This window comes from Cavia porcellus, unplaced genomic scaffold (assembly GCF_034190915.1).
Source record: "Cavia porcellus strain 051 isolate PalLab524CR breed Dunkin Hartley unplaced genomic scaffold, mCavPor4.1 scaffold_4, whole genome shotgun sequence".
NCBI classification, from domain to species: Eukaryota; Metazoa; Chordata; class Mammalia; order Rodentia; family Caviidae; genus Cavia; species Cavia porcellus.
This window is the reverse complement of record NW_026947487.1, coordinates 70643708-70662435: the sequence shown is the minus strand read 5'-3', so window position 1 is coordinate 70662435 and position 18728 is coordinate 70643708. Positions and strand designations below refer to the sequence as shown.

The following is an 18728-nucleotide window of genomic DNA, read 5'->3' as shown; positions in this document are numbered from 1 at the left end:
GCCAGGACTACGTTGTTATCATGAATGAGTGTGGGACCTTATCAAAAGGTTTTTCTTCATCTATAGAGATGATCATGCGATTCATACTTTTGCTTTATTGATATGGCAGATTACATTTATTCACTTATGTATGTTGAACCATCCCTGCATGCCTGGGATGAATCCCACTTGGTCGTGGTGCATAGTCATCTTGAAGATCTGCTGATTCCTGTTTGCCAATATTTTATTGAGGAGTTTTGCATCTATGTTCATTAGGGAGATTGGCCTGTAGTTCTCTTTTTTAGTTGGATCTTTCTCAGGTTTTTTTTTTTTTTTACTAGAGTAATATTTGTTTCCAGGAATGACTTAGGAAGAATTGCTTCCCTATCAATTTCATTGAAGAATTTGAGGAGTGTTGGTATTAGGTCTTCTTTGTATTTCTTGTAGAATTCTGTAGTGGATCTGTCTGGGCATGGGATCTTCTTTGTAGGTAGGGACTTACTAACACTTTCAATTTCATTAATAGAAAGTGGGTTATTCAGCAGTTTTACTTCTTATTGACCCAGCTTTGGTACTTCATATGTTTGTAAGAATCTGTCTATTTCTTCTATGTTATTGAACCTATGAGAGTAGGGTTTTTGAAAAAGGTGTTTATGATTTTCTGTATTTCCACAGAGTCTGTAGTGATTTTGCCTTTTTAATTCCTTACTGCATGAATTTGAGCTGTTTCTTTCCTTTTTAAAGTAAGGTTGGCTAGGGCATTATCAATTTTATTTATTCTTTCAAAGGACCACCTGTTTGATTCATTGATTTTTTGATTGTTTTCTTAGTCTCTATTGCATTAATTTCTGCTCTGATTTTTGTAATTTATTTCCTTCTTTTGCCCTTGGACTTGACTTGCTCTTCTTTTTCTAGATGTTTGAGGTATAGCAACAGGTTGTTTATTTGTATTCTTTCTGTTTTCCTGATGTGGGAACTCAGTACAATAAATTTTCCTCTGAGGACAGCTTTCATTGCATCTCACAGATTCCAGTAAGTTGTATTTGTATTTTTGCTTGCCTGTAGGTATTGTTTAATTCATTCTTTAATTTTCTGTGACCCATTGATTGCTCAAAGTGTATTATTCAATTTCCATGTGTTTGTGGGTTTTTTGCAGTTTCTTTTATCATTAATTTCTAGTTTCATGGCACTATGATCTGATAACATGCATGGGATAATTTCAATTCTTTTGCATTATTTAAATATGTTCTGAGCTAGTATATGATCTATTTTAGAGACTATCCTATGTGCTGCTGAGAAGAATGTATATTCTGATGTTGTTCGATGGAACATTCTGTATATGTCTACCAAGTCCATTTGTTCACAGGTGTGATTCAATTCTATTATTTCTTTGCTGATTTTCTGCTGGTTGATCTGTCTTTGGTGTTAATGGTGTGTTAAGGTCTCCTGTCATAATTGTATTATTGCTAATTTGATTTTTCGTTTCTATTAATACTTGTTTTGTATAACTGGGTGCTCTGGAATTTGGTGCATATATATTTAAGATAGTTATCTTTTACTCTTTACGTTTTCCCCTAACCAGTATGTAGTGACCTTCTTTATCTCTTAGGATCATTCTTGCTTTGAAGTTCACATTATCTGCCAACAGAATAGCTACCCCTGCTTTTTTTCAGTTCCTGTTGCATGAACTATTTTTTCAATCCTTTGACTTTCAGTCTGGGAGTTTCTTTTTGAGTTAGATGAGTTTCCTGCAGTCAGCATATGGTTTTAGGTTGTTTCTTGATCCATTCTGCCAGCCTGTTTCATTTAACTGGTCAACTGAGACCATTTACATGAATGATTATAACAGTTATATATTGACTTACTGTTGACATGTTATCTTTCTGCTGTTGCATCTTTATCTTTCCATTCTGTTTAGTTGTCTACCTTGCTTAGTGGTTTTTTCCTATGTGTATCTAAACTGTCTTTCAGTATTCTTTTCAGGGTTGGCTTGGTGCTCATGAAATTCTTCAGCTGTTCTTTGTCATGGAAGTATCTTATTTCTCTATCCATTTTGATGGACAGTTTTTCAGGATACATCAGTCTAGGTTGAAAATCATTTTCTGTTAGCATCTGAAAAACTTCACTCCATGCTCTTCTTTATTTCATTGTTTGTGTTGAGAAGTCTGCTGTGATACTGATAGGCTTTCCTTTATAGTTGATCCATGTTTTCTCTCTGACAGCTTTTAGTATTCTATTCTTATGTGAGATTTCTGTGATGGTGATCATTATATGTCTGCATGTAGTTTTATTTTGGTTATGGCTATTTAGAGTTGTATATGCTTCACTAATCCTAATGTCAGTTTCCATTCTCATGTTTGGGAAATTTTCAGCTATGACTTCTGTGAATAGCCTTTTGATATCATTTGTGTTGTTCCCTTCTTTTACATTTATCCCTATTAATCTTAAGTTGGTTTTCTTTGCATCATCTCGTAGTTGTTGAATTTTTATTTCCTGATTTCTTGTTATCTTTACAAGATCTTTCCTTTCCTGTTCACCAGCTATAATCTTGTCTTCAAGGTCTGAAATTCTATCTTCACTTTTGTTGAGGCAGTTTTGACAACTTTCAGTGGAATTTTTGATTTCCTCTATATCTCTTTGCATCCGCTTCATGTATTCTGTTTGTTCCTTATATTGTTTACCCACGGATTCTATCTTTTCGTTTTGTTCCTCTAATTTTTTTTGACTTTGTCCTCTTTAGATGTGTTCAGCATCTCTTTCATTACTTTTATCATTTCTTCTTTTACCTGGGATATTATTTCTAGTTTGAATTCTTTTAAAGCTTCCTGGAATTGCTTCTTTGTTTCAGGTGCTATTATTGCAGGTTTTTCAAGTGTATGGCATATATTTTCTTCTATGTATATAGCTCCTAAGTTTTCTTGGGATGGGCTGGAGGTTTGAGATTGCATTTTGGTCTTTTGTTTTGTCATTTTTCTACATTTATGTGTCTCAAGTGTTTTTCTAACACTTCCCTTGGATGTGTTGCAAATTGCCCCCTATGCCCTAGGCTCCTGGGATTGAATGGAGGTTGCTGAGCATGGTCCAGTCAGGCCTTCAGGCCCTCTTGTGTCAGCTTCAGTGTTCCAGGTAGCTGGGCAGGCTCCTAACCACGTTGGATGGGCCAAAGTTCTCCCTGGGCAAACACCAATGCCCTGGAACTCACTTCACCTTCTCTCAACTCCCTTAATTGAAGAACGTCACTGGGTGTAATCTACTCATGCTACAAAACCTCCCAAGGCTAACCTAGTGTGGCTGGGCTCTGGGAAGGTCCTTGAGCTCTAGGAGTGATGATTTTAACCCAGTCTCCTGGAGCTTAGGATTGGGAGCAGGGTCATCCCAGCAGCCAGCTGAGTTTGCCCTGAAGATAATTTTAAAAGGACTATAATACCTAAAATATCCAAATCAAAAGACACTTCCTTAGTATTCCCCAGATGAGTAAAGCAGACTCATGATCTTTATGAGATCAAGATCTTTCAAAGGAATTTCGTCGTGCACTATTTAGCTTGTGGTGAATGGCTTCCAATGAAGCTCTTGAGGGATGTCGAGTATTTTTTCCTTTTGGACTGCTACAAAGTACTTGGCTTTCAAGACAATACTAAACTTTCAGGAACTATACAATTTAGTCTGAACTTTAAAGATGTGTCCTTTCTGTCCAGACCAAACAAAGTTCGTATCTTTTACTTAGGCTTTTTGCTTCTGATTCTCACTGTAATCGTAAGCCAAAGTTGTTGTGTCATTATTAGGCTGACTTGAATTTTCCTCATCCTGATCTGTTACTCTGCCATTCTTAATCTCTTTCTCCTATTGTTTTGGAGCCTGGGCACAATATAGAATACTTTTAAAGAAAAAAAATCAAAGTCCAGTACACATGACCTCTATTGCAATTATGAATGTGGCCCTTATCCCCAACGGAAATCCCATGAAGCTGGCTGTTTCTGCCCATTTTTATCAACATTAACATTGCCTTCTGAGCTGTAAACATATGTATCCCTAAATTGTTTTAATAGCACTTTAATAGCACCTCCAAGTCTTGTCATGCTCTTCCCTCTTATCATTACACATTCTTCAGAGCCAGAAGGTCAGTGGATTCACAGTTATTACTCCAGTGCTGGTACCACTTTTTTGCTATTGTTGCTTTAGTATCTTTCCTCTTTTGGTACACAAGTCCTCACACCAGTAGCTTAATGGAAGAGATGTTTATTCTTGCTCACAATTTTTCAGAATTCAGTCCATGGTCTGACCCTAACTCAGAAACAGTGTGAAGGATGTTCATAGCATAGGAAATCTGCTCAACCAGTGGTAGCCAAGAAATAGAGGGGAAGAGCAGTATGGAACTTCACATGTCACCTTCCAGGTCATGCTCTAAGGCTTCCAACTCTCAGAACAAAGATTCTCTTCTGAACAGCACATTCAACTTTTAATTCATTTTAACTATAGTGTCTCAAGTTATATTCACTTTCTAAAAGTTATACTTCTGAATCTATGAGTCATTTGGGAGACAATTTAGATCTAAATGGTATGAGGCTCAGTTTTTTGAATTATTGCATTTAAAATAATTGCATTAAAAAACTGCATTTTGAAAAATAATACTCTTTGCAAAATATACCAAAAAGAAAAATAAAGTATGAATGCAAAAGCTTCTAGTAAAGTATCTAGGGCATGATTTTACAGGACCTATAACATAGAGTTCATGCATGCTTAATGTCATAGATAAAGTCATAGATAATTTTTATAGTATGGGAATCAATTATTTGGCCTTTCTCAAAATACACATAGAAACCAAGAGGTAGTTTAGAAGTAGAAACAACTTCAGATAATAATGGCAGTTTTGCCAAGGCTTCTATGGAAGACTTAGCAAAATAAATGTGGAAGAATCACTGAAATAACCTATAATAGATGTGGCTCTTAGAGAATGAATGAATATATGATTGTTAGTGGGAGGTTAGAAAATGACCTAGTGAACATCAATAAGTTCTCTGGAGATATACACACCCAGTGGCTTCTTATTTCATCCATAGTAGACCCTTCTTCTTGCTTTGTTTTGCTTTTCACAGCACACAGTATAAAAAACCCCTATAACACTATAATTTCCTCAAGTCAAGGATTGAAAAAAAAAATCATATCTGACTTGACTTGTCCTGCTCATTGTATTGGTACCAGCAGGTTATTCCAGAAAATTAAGCTAAGTGGCTCATTGGTTGTTACTTTCACTTAGTTCTCAGTGGCACCTGACTGTAAAGCCCATATGGTAAGCATCACTCTTGAGAGTCCATCATTTTGCATCCCTGGCACTGGGCATTGCTTAGGAAGTGACAACTCTGATTCCTGTTCAGAGACTAAAGGAAGTTGGATGACTACTGTTGCACACATCAATGACCACCAGTATCTCTACCTTCCTCTACGAAGCTATCATGTTATGAACTAATGTTCAGAATTTTTTACAAAAAGAGTGTTGATTACTATCCTGCACCTGGTGGATCATTTTATTCTCTGAAGTGTTTTTGCTATATGAGGAGCTCTGCATTTCTGCTCTTTTTTTTTTAAGAGATTTGCAGTTATGATCAAAGCATTGAGATGGATCAGTAGTCGCGAATCTCTTCCTCCAAGCAGGATACATCCAGTCACTTACCAGCCTGCTAATCTTTTTTTTTTAAAAAAAATTTTATTTAAAAGGAAAAAGAGAAAAACACAAAACAAAACAAAGCGGTGTAAGGGTACACGTAATACAGAACTACAAAAAAAAAAAAAAACAGTAAGAAATCACCTGTTAATAGATTACATATTATCATCTTAGAAATAGTTGCTCAAATCACAGTATCAAAGAATACAAAGTGGACATTCAAACAGAGAGACTGCAAACAGCTGTGTTCAATGATCCAAAAACATTAATATAGTCAGCTACTTAGCACCCCTAAACACACTTGCTGTTATAACCGTTAGAGCTCTTTTTTTCCCCTTTCTTTTTTACAACAAAATTTACACATTTTGGATTTTATTACTCCTTAGTTCTTATTACTTTTTTGGGGGGGAGAGAATAAAGTCAAATATGGCAAAACAAAGCTGTCAGTCCAAACCAAGGATAGACATAGCACATGATGTAAAACAGAGTACAAGGTTATCAACAATGGTTATCAACAATGTCTCTTGTTTCCTTAAAAAGAATTGTCTATCTCATTAGATATTATAAAGTTGTACAAAACAGTAGAGAACAAGACCAATAAAACTTAAAGCCTGCTAATCTTATCAATGATCATAGAGGCAGACGGATCAACCTCACAAAAGTGGGGAAAGTTAGCGTTAAGTATGTGGCTTAGAACCACATACTTTTATAAATTAATATGTTAACCTGACTCGATCTAGCTTGCTCAATGCTAAAAATCAGTAGCCCGGATCCCAGGTTAGTCAGAATTTTAAAAAGCATCTCTTCAGGGAGAAGCTATCATTTGCTTTCCAATTTCACTTCCAGTTTTCTTAGATACCACAAAACATATCATCTAGGTCACTTTAATATGTATCATATGATATCACTCATGGCTTATACTCTGACTCTGTGTTATAAATTTAAAGATCTATGTTAAGTGTTGAGTTTAATTTTATCAGAACAGATCTCTGAGAGAATGTATCCTTTCTTCAGACAGTATTCTAAGGAGATACATGTCCTTGTCAAAATGATGTGATGTAAGATGAAGTCGTGTTTGTTACAGCCTTGTTTTCCAGTTATATGCATTTAATTGTCATGAATCTCATTTGTCATTTAACGCATGGTAGCCTAGATGCAGGAAGAAGGAAGAAGCCAGGTATAAGAATATATTCTTTATGGTTAAGTAGTACCCCATTCTATAACACACACACACACAGACACACACACACACACACATGCACGCGTGCATGCACACATCTTTTTTATCCATTTATTGGTTGATGTGCATCTGGGTTGCATCCAAGATTTAGCTATTAAAAATGTGCTGTGATATACATGGGTATGCATACATCACTGTGGCATGGTCTTTAATTCTTCTGAGGAAATAATAAGAAGGGGAAGACTGTAAACAACAACAAAATATATAATAGATATTGTGAAACTAGAAGGGATTGTTCAAAGGAAAGAGGAACTAGGAAGAGTGGATGGGGAAGTGAAAAAGCTAAGGAAAGAAGGATAAAATGGAAACAAGACTTTGTAAATAAGGAAGAGGGGATGAAGAAAGAGGATGGGAATGGGGAAAAAAGAATCAAAATATGCCTTCCACTGGTACAAATTTCCTAAAATGAAGGTGATCATTTTATATTCTAAATTGGACCAATGAACTCAATAAAAAGAAATCATAAAAAGGACCTTCCACCATGTAAAGACACAGGATCCATCTGTAAGCCTGAAAGTAGGTATCAGCAGACACTGAATCTCCTAGTCCCATATGCTTAGACTTGGCAACCTCTGGAATTATGAGAAATAAAATTGTTACTTACAGAAACTACACAAAAATGTGTATTTTCATATCCTGTTTTCAATAAGCCATATCTTTTAAAAAATTCCCATTTTACTAGCATATTCAGTTATGAACTTATCAGTGGGTTAATGCACTGATTATCGGTATGGTATCCCAAGATCCAGTCAACTTCCAGAAGCCTCACCTAGGGATACATGTGACTTGCAGTCATTTTAACTGTAAAGCATACAGACAGATTCCTTATTGACTAACATGGTTATGTGTAGAGCTGAGAGTGATTTGACAAAATGAAAACCTCCATAACCTTTGTAGGCCCAATTTATGAGTTATGGTATTTTAGCAAAAACTACCTTTATGTCTGACTGCATCTGGAGAAAATGCAAATCATGCTTTTGATGAGTAACAGGTTTAGGGCACAGATATTTGTTCTTTGTGTTTAAACAAGGCTATTTTTATGATCATGCACCTCATTCATAAGGAGGTCTCTTCTATCTGTCCATTGTCACACTGTGATCACTAGATTGTGCAAACAGTTAGGGGATTCCTGGGGCAACCTCAGTGAGAAGACTGACCCCACATCAACTTGAATGAGCAATCTTGGAATTCAGAGTCCATATGAGGTGCATCAGGGTATATATATCAAGTGAGAAACAACATGAGAAGTATTGATTGACAGATATCTCAATATAAGGCATAATATTTGAAAATGAGAACCTGCATATTTTGTGTTCCTTTTTGTATTTTCCATGAAAAACAGCCACCTGATAATAAAACCATCAGGCCCCTAACTTCTTCTTTAGAAGTTTTCAAGTTGATTAGATTTATAATTAGCCCAGATCATGAGAAGGCTTTGTGAAGTGGGGATGTGAAGTTCCTTGGAAGCTTTCATCAATGAACTTGAGGTCCCTGCATTGGGTTTAGGACACAGAGAGTGAGGAGAAGGCTGTTAGGATTAGGTGGACGCTGGAAATCAGGAAACAGCAAGGAGAAGGAGGCAGAATTTTGTCACAGAGAAATCTACACATGATTGGAGTGTTTTTCTTCATTTAAAACCATACTGTTAGTCCTGTGAGAGCACTACCAGGGTCTAGAAAGCTGTTCCTACAGGAAAGACTAATGTATACTTAACAACACTACTTTCTACCACAGCACATTGTTAACAAGCATTATGCACTAGTTGGTACTGAGATGTGTTTTCCTCTGTTTCATAATCCTTGCTACACTGTTTGCTTCATCTTGGGGAAAAGCATTATTCTGTTTGTACTTGAAATAAAGTTTGTTTGCAGGTTTAACTTTTTCTTTCCTTCCTCATACTTTATTTTCATTTCTTCAAGTTATACCACACTTCAGCAATATGTTATGTGTTGGTTATGTGTATGTTATGCATTCCTCTGAGGCAGATATTTGAACCATAGAAAGAAAGTTGGAGTCCTCAGCAATGTGAATTCAAACTCAATCCACTCACCAGTCATTTGAACTCTCTATGTACCCTTCTAAAGCTATTACTACTGTATTTAGAAGTTATAGTCCACTGTCTTTGGTAGACATAGGTGCATTTTTTGTGTAATTCAGTTATGTTTTTTACTGTTTATTTGTAAGGAACTTCACAAAAAGCTCAGTTCCATCTTGAGTCAGTTATGTATTTAAAGTAAAATAATATGTTCTTGCATTCTCTTAATAAGTCTCTAGGGAAGGTAGAAACATCCTTAATGCCTGAACATCACAGTAGGAGAAGTGTTGAGCACTGCTGGATGTTGCTCTGTAACCATTCTTAGTTTAATGAGTTCTGTTCCTGTGCCTAGGTTGTTAAATGAATTGGTCACTAAGTTAGGAGTTGTAATTATAGTATGTGCATTACAATATTCAGAAGAAATAAATGGCAAAGGAAACTTCAACTTTATAACTTTGATATTATTTGCATAAATCTTACATGCAGTAATGTATAACAGAATATAAAACTGTGTCATACAATCAGTAAAAATTATAGTACTGTATGTAGGAGGTGTAGTATACAAAAAAGCACCAAGGCTCTATAAACATGATGTACAGAGTCATATAAATCAGAAAATATTTGTTCTAAGTCTCAGTGGTGGCGTGTCAGTTGAAACATTTGTTAAATGAAGAAAATCTGTATTTAGTTTCAGAAGTCATAGGCAAACGTTTCATAGGTCTGCAAATTAAAAATGTGAGTCTCCTGTAATGACTATGCCTTTTCTTTTAACTGCTTCTGTGGAATGGAATTTTGGGTAATATTTACCATTGACAGTGATGGCACATTAATATTTAGTTCTTTTAATTCCTTAGATGCCAAGCTCAAAATTATTTCCTAAGTGTCCATTTTCCAAACTGAGTGTTTTCAATCATAAGTTTTTGTGCATAGAAGCTTTCCCTCAGAGATTATTTTCTAGCAGTTTGTATATATTATGCTTGTAAGTGGCTCCTCTGAACTTTCCAGCTTCGTTATTTGTAGAGTTTAATTAACCTACATCTTCATACTTTCATCAGTTTTGGGAAATACTTGGCAAATATTTGACTAAATGGTAAGGGGTTTTTTTTCCTTCTCCCTCTAAGAAATATCCCAGAACCATTTCTTTGTATTTTTTTCCTTTATACTCTTTCATGTTTTTATCTTTTTTTATCTTTCTTAATTTGTTTTTTCAGGTCAGAAACTTCTTTTTTTTATTTAAAGAAAGAAAAAACAAAAGAGAAAACTGGGAAAAATTGTACATAATTTCAAAGAAAATAAATAATCAGAAATAAATAACTAGTTGATGTATACATATTGTCCCCCACAAATATTTGTTCAAATGTAACATATAAATGGAAATTCAACCAGGGAGACTGCAAACACTTCTTTTCAAATATCCAACAAAAACTAAGTATTATGCCTGTCAATCCTATACATTTAGGTATGTATGCATTTATCCATATCTTGGTTTATGTTGAGACCTAACAAAACTTATTAGATTAAAAAACTTCTGAGCAAAGATTAATAATATTGCTAGATTTCACATCATAACACCCTGGAATCAGCACTGGGTACTCTAATGCCCTTTTCTTTCCTTCAAAGTAGTTGTTCATTTCATCACGTGTCAAAAGATCAGTTCTCATAAACTGTTAATAGGTTTTACACAAGCATGAGTCTCAACTTGTATTTACATCCTTTCTGTATTAGAGGGAGAAACAGAACAAAACAGGACAGAACTAAACTTTTTTCCTACAGACACATAAATCTAAAAAGACATAAAACTGCTGTATAAGGAGTTCTTCCATAGTCACTGTGCTGTTTCTTGTTATCATCAACAGAATTGGCTATATCATCAGATAAAATATAATTGAACATATCAGTATATAACAGGATTAACAGAAATACAATTTTGTAGATAGTGTAGAGCTACAAAAACAGATAGTAACCAAACCAGAATGGATGTTGTGGTGAATCACTGTCATTTTCAGTAGCGTTGTCTATACTCCTCAACTTGATGCCAGCAACCTTACAGTTTTGAATAAAATCTGTCAATAATAAGCAGGAAACAAGTCAGATTTAACTAAGAGTCATGATACAATAGTATAAGTCATATAGGGATCCTTATTGAGTTAATATGAAAATAACAATGACCACTGTGCTATGTCCTGATATCTTCAGGACAGCTGTCTGCACCCTCAGATCCAGTGCTTGTATACAAACTAGGACAGAACAAGTTCCAATCAAGCAGAGTTGTGCGAGCAATAGGGTTTTTAATTCCTGTTACATGATTAGCTGTATCTTCTGCTGTTTTTTTTTTTTTGAAGACTATTCATTCCCTTTATTCCCCCAGAATGAACTGTGTATTTTTGGGTATCCCCAACACTCACAGTTTTCTATTGGGGGAGCAACCTGCTATTTACCTAAGTGTTTCTGAGCTTTCTCACTCCTGGGATGGGTTTCTAGTTATATTTTGTCATTTATTAAAGCCTGTTTGTTCAACCTATCCATAAATACTTGTCTAGTTACCCATATTACTCTCTGGTTCCCTATCACATTGAGTTACATTTTCTCATGTTTGATTTTGGTCCATATAACCTTCTTCAGGCTAAGTATATTTCCTATAAAGAGCCTCTCAGTGGTCCCTACATCTTGATCCACTCTGCCTGTGATTCTCTCTTTTCTCCCTTAAGTTAGTGTATCTAGGCCATCTATATTAGAAATTATATCCAACTTTCTTTGCCTCATTTCTGTTGTGCTCTTTTTCTCTCATTAGTTGTCTGTTGGTCTTCTTCATTTTGCTTTCTGCTCCATTCATTTTGGCCTCTCTGCCACTGTTTCTGGAATCTTGGTACTATTCTCTCTCTTTAGAATGTCCCGGAGTACTCTCTGTAGAGTTGGGTTGGTGGTTGAAAATTCCCCCAGTTCCTCTTTATCTTGGAAGCACCCTGCTTCTCCATTAATTTTTAGGGAAAGTTGTGCAGGATATATCAATCTTGGCTGGAGGTTATTGTCTTTCAAAGCTTGGATTATTTTACCTCACACTGTTTGAGATTTATGGTTTGTGCCAAGAAGTCTGCTGTAATTCTGATGGGTGTTCCCTGTAAGTGATCTATTTCTTGTCTCTGTCAGCTTTTAATATTTTGTTCTTATACTGAATTTCTGGAATCTTATTATATGCCTGGGTGTAGTTCTGTTTTGATTGTAGGTGGCTGGAGTTCTGAATGCCTCATACATCTGAGCATCTTTACCTTTTCCTATGTTTGGGAAGTTTTCCTTGGTTATTTCTGTGAATAGCCTTTGAAGTTTCTTTGTTTGTACCCCTGCTTATTCCTTTACATTCTTTATTCTTAAGTTATATACACTTCTGTCATCTTCTTGCCTTTGTATTGTTACTGCTTGTTTCCTTCTTATTTTTAAAAAGTTTTTCCTTTCATGTTCCTACAATACAAAAATGTCCTCAATTTTAGATAATCTATCCTTTGTATCTTTCAAGCTGTTTGCCAGCTTTCAATAGAGTTTTTAGTTTCCTGGTAATCCCTTTGAATCTGCTTCATGTATTCTATGTTTTCTCTTTTTTCTCCATCAAACAGTCCCTCCCCGCTTTTTTTTGTTCTTCCATTCTACCATCTATTTTTTCTTGGGAGGTGCTTAGCATTTCTTTAACTATTCTACTTATATCTTGCTTTACTTGGTTAAATCCTTCACTTTTGAACTCATCTATGAGGTCCCAAAGATATTGCTTTATGTCTATTGGTGCCATGCCTGATATTGCATGTCTGTCCTCATTCTCCTTTGCCTTTACCTTTCCTGGAAAAGTGTTCTCAGGATTGGGGACTCAGGACCCATTTTTTATTGCCTCCTTTTCTCATATTTTTTGGTCCTTCCATACAGGTGTATATAGAAGGCCCAGTTTCTTTCTTTGTCGGTTTCAGTTTGTCTGAAGCAAGCTGACTGGGCGGTTCCACCCACTGCAGTGTACTAGGAGGTACAGACTCGGGCAGCCTATGCTGGGCCCGCCCCTCCAGGTCAAACTACTAAAGGCTTCACTGCATTATGATGCACTGCCAGGCACAGGGACCTGGTTTGCTCTAGCCTGCTGGGCCTCAGACGCTGGCATCACCCAAGTCAAGCACTCACCACCAATCCTGCTAGAGAGGGGAATATGTGACTGAAGTCACTGCATCACCCTGTTCTGGCCAGTCTGCCCTGTCCCAAAATGTCCTCTGTTGGAACCTCTTTGTCTATGGAAGGGTCCCTATTCCTCTCACTCACAGCAGGTCGATGCAGGGTTCCCTGCCAGCTCTGCTTTCAATTTGGTTCACTGATTCCCGCTCTCAGACCTTCACAGCTCTATCCCAACTATGCCAATTCAAGCACAGCAGCAGCAGTGAGTTCAATCCACGAGTTCTGGCAGTGGCACCAAGACTTTAGCTGTTCCAATTGTAGCACCTGAACTGCATTTCCAATTGGTTTCTCTCAGTTTACTTTGTTCCTGGGTTGGCAAGGTATATCTCCCTCTGCTTGGGACTTCCTATAGCACACCATTCCTGGAATCTAAGCTGGCTATCTCAGAGAATCTCTATTATTGCTGTTATCTATCTGCCATCTTTTCTCGATCTCCTGTCAAAGACTTCTTGTTTTGACTTCTTATATATCATTCCTCAACTTTACATTCCATTTCTTTTTCTGTGTAAGCCACAGAGATTATGTACTTAATTTTTAATTTTTAAAGAAATAATTGGTGATAATCTATATTTTCCTTTGTTTTATCAAGCATTGATTTTATTAATAATACCAGATGACTCAGTATTCATTTCTAGAGATATGTCTCCTTTTCTGACATGCACGATAATTTCAGCTAAAAATGTGGAAAACAGTATCTTTGTCTGGAAAGGATTAACATTTCTTCAAGCAAAGACTGAACAGGCCACTGTGAAGAAGCAGAGCTGGGTTCATTTTCTATCTGTCCTTGTATCCAGGGCATAGCCCTTCACATCTCAAACTTTGCACTTAAAGGACACTCAGTCTTTGATGGAGGTGAAAGACCAAATATCCTAGCTGAGACCCTGCTGAATTATTTTCTCAGATATTTTCCATTATTCCTCTAGCATCTTTGTTCTGCTTGGTTTTCCTGAAATATTCCCCATGCAGGTGCAGTTTGCCTCTACAAATATCAGGAGGGGAAATTACCAGGTTCTGAGCTGGGTTCAGGGCTGTTCCTTTCTTTCCAGGATTTTGATTCTTCTTTGGTCTGAGGAAGCCTTGATTTCTCTCATCAGAGAGCTCTTCCTACAGCAGGTTCTCATATTGTATCTCGCTCTCTGTGATTCTTCCCATGACCATGATTTGTTTGAACCTGTTAGTCAAACATACCTACATCACAGAAAGTACTGCAAAGATGACTTTGGCTTTTAAAAATGCAAACTATTTTATTGCAGATTACATTTCAATCCTGTTTTACTAGCTCTGTCATGTAATATTTAGTGTGGATAATTTTGTTTACAGGCCCTTCTGTAACTTGTTTCATAAAACATTGAAAACTTTTATAAATAGAATTCAGGTATTGCTTCAAAATCTTTTGATCTTCATTCAGGTGCTGTGTCAAAATCTTGTGATCTTTAGAAATTCAATACTGTATGTTTACCATTTAAAAAGATGATTATGTCTTTGTCAATATTTTTTGGAATTTACCATCTTACTTTATTGAAAGTACATAATAATCACAAGTATAACGTTGGGATGTAGAAATTCAGAGAAATTGCACCTGTTCCTGAATGACTCACTAAACCCTTTGGATCCGAGCTATGTTATAAATTCTCAAAGTAAAGTAAAATGTGAGAGGTATGATGATGATCATGCAGTCTTTCCCTGAATATAAAGTGTCTTATACTCTGCTTTTCAAGGCAGATTAGTCTAAACATCAGGTCTAGTTATGTCTTAGGAATATGACAATAGGACTCTATGTATTTAAGAATGCATCTGTCTCTCATTGTAAGTATTAAAGTAGTTGTTTATGCTGTTTATTGATAAAGAATTTACTTATAAAGATGCATTTTAAAACACACTGAAATATACTATCAAGGGTTTACAAGCATTCTGGTGGGTTTTCATCTAACTACTGGTTTTCCTTCTACAGCAGAGAAAAACTCTCCAGATGTCCTCTAGTAATGACCAGTCTCATATCCCACTGTCACAAAGAAACACCAGTGGTGTCTCTGAGATGATCCTCAATGACATGAAGTTACATCCTGAAGGGGCTGTGTTAAGTTTTCATAACATCTCCTATAGAGTAAAAACGAAGAGTGGGTTTCTACTTGGTAAGAAAACAGTGGAAAAAGATGTACTATCACATATAATGTATGTGCTTTATCTTTTTAAAGTGTATTTTGTTGATCTACGCCTTAGTTATACAGGTTTTCCATACTAACAATAATTAATGTGAGCCTTTTTGTTCATGTATATGTACCATATACATATACATAGACACATAATTTCATTTCTTTATATAGAGACATAATTTCATTTCTTTAGGGTAACCTTGGAAACAGTGTTAGAATGAATTTTCTTTTATCACAAGAGATTTTTAAAAAGGGATTTGCATTTTTAGACAAAATATTAAAAGAAGAAACAAATGTGGTATCTTTACATTTTGTATTCCTACTTTGCCAAACAGAAGGAAAAATTTTAGTCATCTGTAGGAAATAGATGTACCTGGAGACCATTGTATTAAGGGAAATACATCAGACCCACAGGCATAAATGGTTATGATTCTCTAATATAACAAAAATCCATAAAGAGTAACATTAAATATAATAGGATGTAAGTATATACATTTTACTTAAATGGACAGGCGATCAATAAATGGAATGAGAGGTGATGAGTGAAGGGAAAGAGGGTGAGAAAAATACTGAAATGTGTTATGTTTGTGGAATGATTCTCCACAAAAAGAGTAGTCAGTATGTAATGTAAATATTTACTAAAAATAAAAACTGAAAAGTAACTTATGTATCTATAAAATATATAGTCATGGGTCTCTTCTTGTTCATTTCATTGAACAGAATTAGCATTTATACACATTCATGAACATCCACAGTTGTATACATATCAATAAAAAATCCATGATTTCTCATAAATTCATCAAGACATCTGTATCTTTTCACATTTCCAAGTTTGTGAAATGTCAAAAGAAATTTGAATCCCAGTATTCTTAATCCAATTACTAATCTGCTTGGTCCATTTTCTTATTCCCTAGTAGAAGTACTTCCCAGTGTTGGCCAAATCCTTGGTTCTTCCTACCCCTGTCCCTTTACAGCTCACATTTTTGGGAGGTGAAGTGCATTAATTTGCTTTCTTGCAAACCAATGTCTAACACACAGACATAAGTTTCTTAGGGTTTTATTTTTCATGGAAGACAAGCTATTGTATGGTTTCCGTAAAGAGAGTTTTTATAGTATTTTTGCTATTTTCTGATTTTTCTTTGATTCTGGTTAACCTAAACTTAGGCCTCTTTGCCTCATGAATTAACTGTTTGAATCAATTTCCATTATCTTTTGTAGTTTTGGAGCTATTTCTGAATATATACTATCCTGCATGAATCTTACGTTTTAGGCATTCTAGTTCTGGAACTGTCTATTCTCATGGGTGAATTTTGCTGCCTATATTTTCAGTAAAGATTTTTATGGACTTCAAGTCTTTGCTATAAGGACAATCATATGTTCTAGTACATTTTAAAGTTTATTACATTTTTGAAATTTTTCATTCCTACATAATTGTGGGGACATGGTACATAATACATTTTATTTCACATTTTTAAAATCCCCTTTTCCTTTACACTCTAACACTCCACCCATCTCTTGACTCCAAACTTTATTCCCATCATGGTTGTGATAACACATGTCTTTTGAGGAGTTGGCACACGTACCTAACACATCTTCATTCCTTTTGCTAACAGCTTTTCTGCTGAATGGAGACTAAATTGTAGGCTGCACTAAAAGTCCATAGTCATGGAATCTATTTGCTTCTTTTTCTTTTTGAGCTTGTCCTCATTCAGGGTTAGGGCAGTTTGTTAGTTCTCACCTCTGGTGCCACACGTCACAGGTAAACAGATTGTAGTATTTCATTGGAATTAGTGGGTGGCTCTGCCCTTGCATTGGTCAGTGCTGTGTTTTGTGTGGAGACCTGTAGGATCATGTGGGTGAGGAGCATTGCTCCTCCCATGCAGATCTCTTATTTTTTGGCTTTCTGAGATGAAATATAGATAACTTCCGATTTCTTACTTCTTTTTGAAGGTATTGTCTACCATCATTTTGGTCAGTTGGCAGGCTCCTCTGTGGCCATGTCTTGAGCTGAAACAATGCAGCTCTGGCTAGGAGTGGCCATGTGGCTGCAGCCAGGACACAAAATCTATCTCCAGTGGCTTCTTTTCCTTTGGAAAACCTGATGGAGACATGTTCTTTATTCATTTTTTCTTTCAACTCACTGACAGTTGTTTATTCCTTTGAATTAGTCATCTTTGGGCCCACTGAGCATCTTATTGATCTTTCTGTTTTCCCTGTTGTCATTTTGTATATTTCAGTCTTTGGGTTTCTGATTTTCTCTCCATTAATGTCATTGGGGAATTAGTTGGTTTTGGAGACGTTTTGTTGCCTTGCTTTCTCTTGTTTCTCTCTCTCTCTCTCTCTCTCTCTCTCTCTCTCTCTCTCTCTCTCTCTCCCTCTGTGTGTGTGTGTGTGTGTGTGTGTGTGCTGAAGGCTAGAGGTCAATTTGAGTGGAGTTATTCTGTTGCTAGCAATGAATCCTTATTAGGTGCTCTCATTTTCCCTTAGTTATGAACTTTGCTTTGTTCGATTTTTTAAGTTTACATATATTTTAAATCTATTTATGTGAATAGGAATAGATGCAGTCTTCATTTCTTAGGGACAATAACCTTAACGATGTTATAATAGCAACATATACAATCATATGTCACTCATTCACACTAAAATATGTTTTAATAATTTCTCCTTTTTGTCAATGAACTATGAGGAATGGAGTAACCTATACAATACCTGGCAGGTGGAGTCAAATTTGGGGAGGAAGAGTAAAAAGAAAGAGAAAAATAAAGAGGATAAATTAGAAAAAAGAAAACAAAAATAATACTTGAAAGAAAGAGGTAGGTTTATCATTATTTTTATTATTCTTGCATCTTGAGTAAATATTTTGTGGATTGGAGTTTTAAAGTATATTCGTGGGTGCAGATGGGACAGAGGGAGTGGTGTGTGATTGGACATTGAGGGAAGATTTGAAAAGGTCAGGCCTTGATTATAGGCTGTTATACAATAGGCTGTTAAAGTCCTATATACCGAGTCCATGCTGATTACAAGGATATTGCAACAAAGGCATTCTTTAGGTTTACAAATGAATTAATTTTCTTTTTGCGCATATACTGACACCTCCCATCTATATATATATATATATATATATATATATATATATATATATATTATACTTACATGTATATTAGATACATGAGGTAAAGAAAATGGGAAGATAAAGGGAAAAGAATCTAAGAAGAAATAAAAGGAAAATATGTAGATATATACAGTTGCAAAGTACTAAATTAAAGCATCCTCACAGCACTCCATATCTTGCAATCTGAGTTCAATGAGTCAGCTCTTCTCCCCACATTCACAAATGAAGCTTTGACCTACAAGAGGGGTCCAGGTGGATTTCTGGATCTGAGTATTTTTTACACTTCTGTCCTCTATAAATTGCTACAAAGCGTTTCTTGCAATCCTCCATCTACAGGCAGTTTCTGA

General features: G+C 35.8%; 1 pseudogene; it reads left to right on the top strand.

The window, feature by feature from the left end:
- The window catches only part of LOC100719083 (broad substrate specificity ATP-binding cassette transporter ABCG2-like), a 58509-nt pseudogene that overhangs the window by 23255 nt on the left and 16526 nt on the right, over window positions 1-18728 (top strand).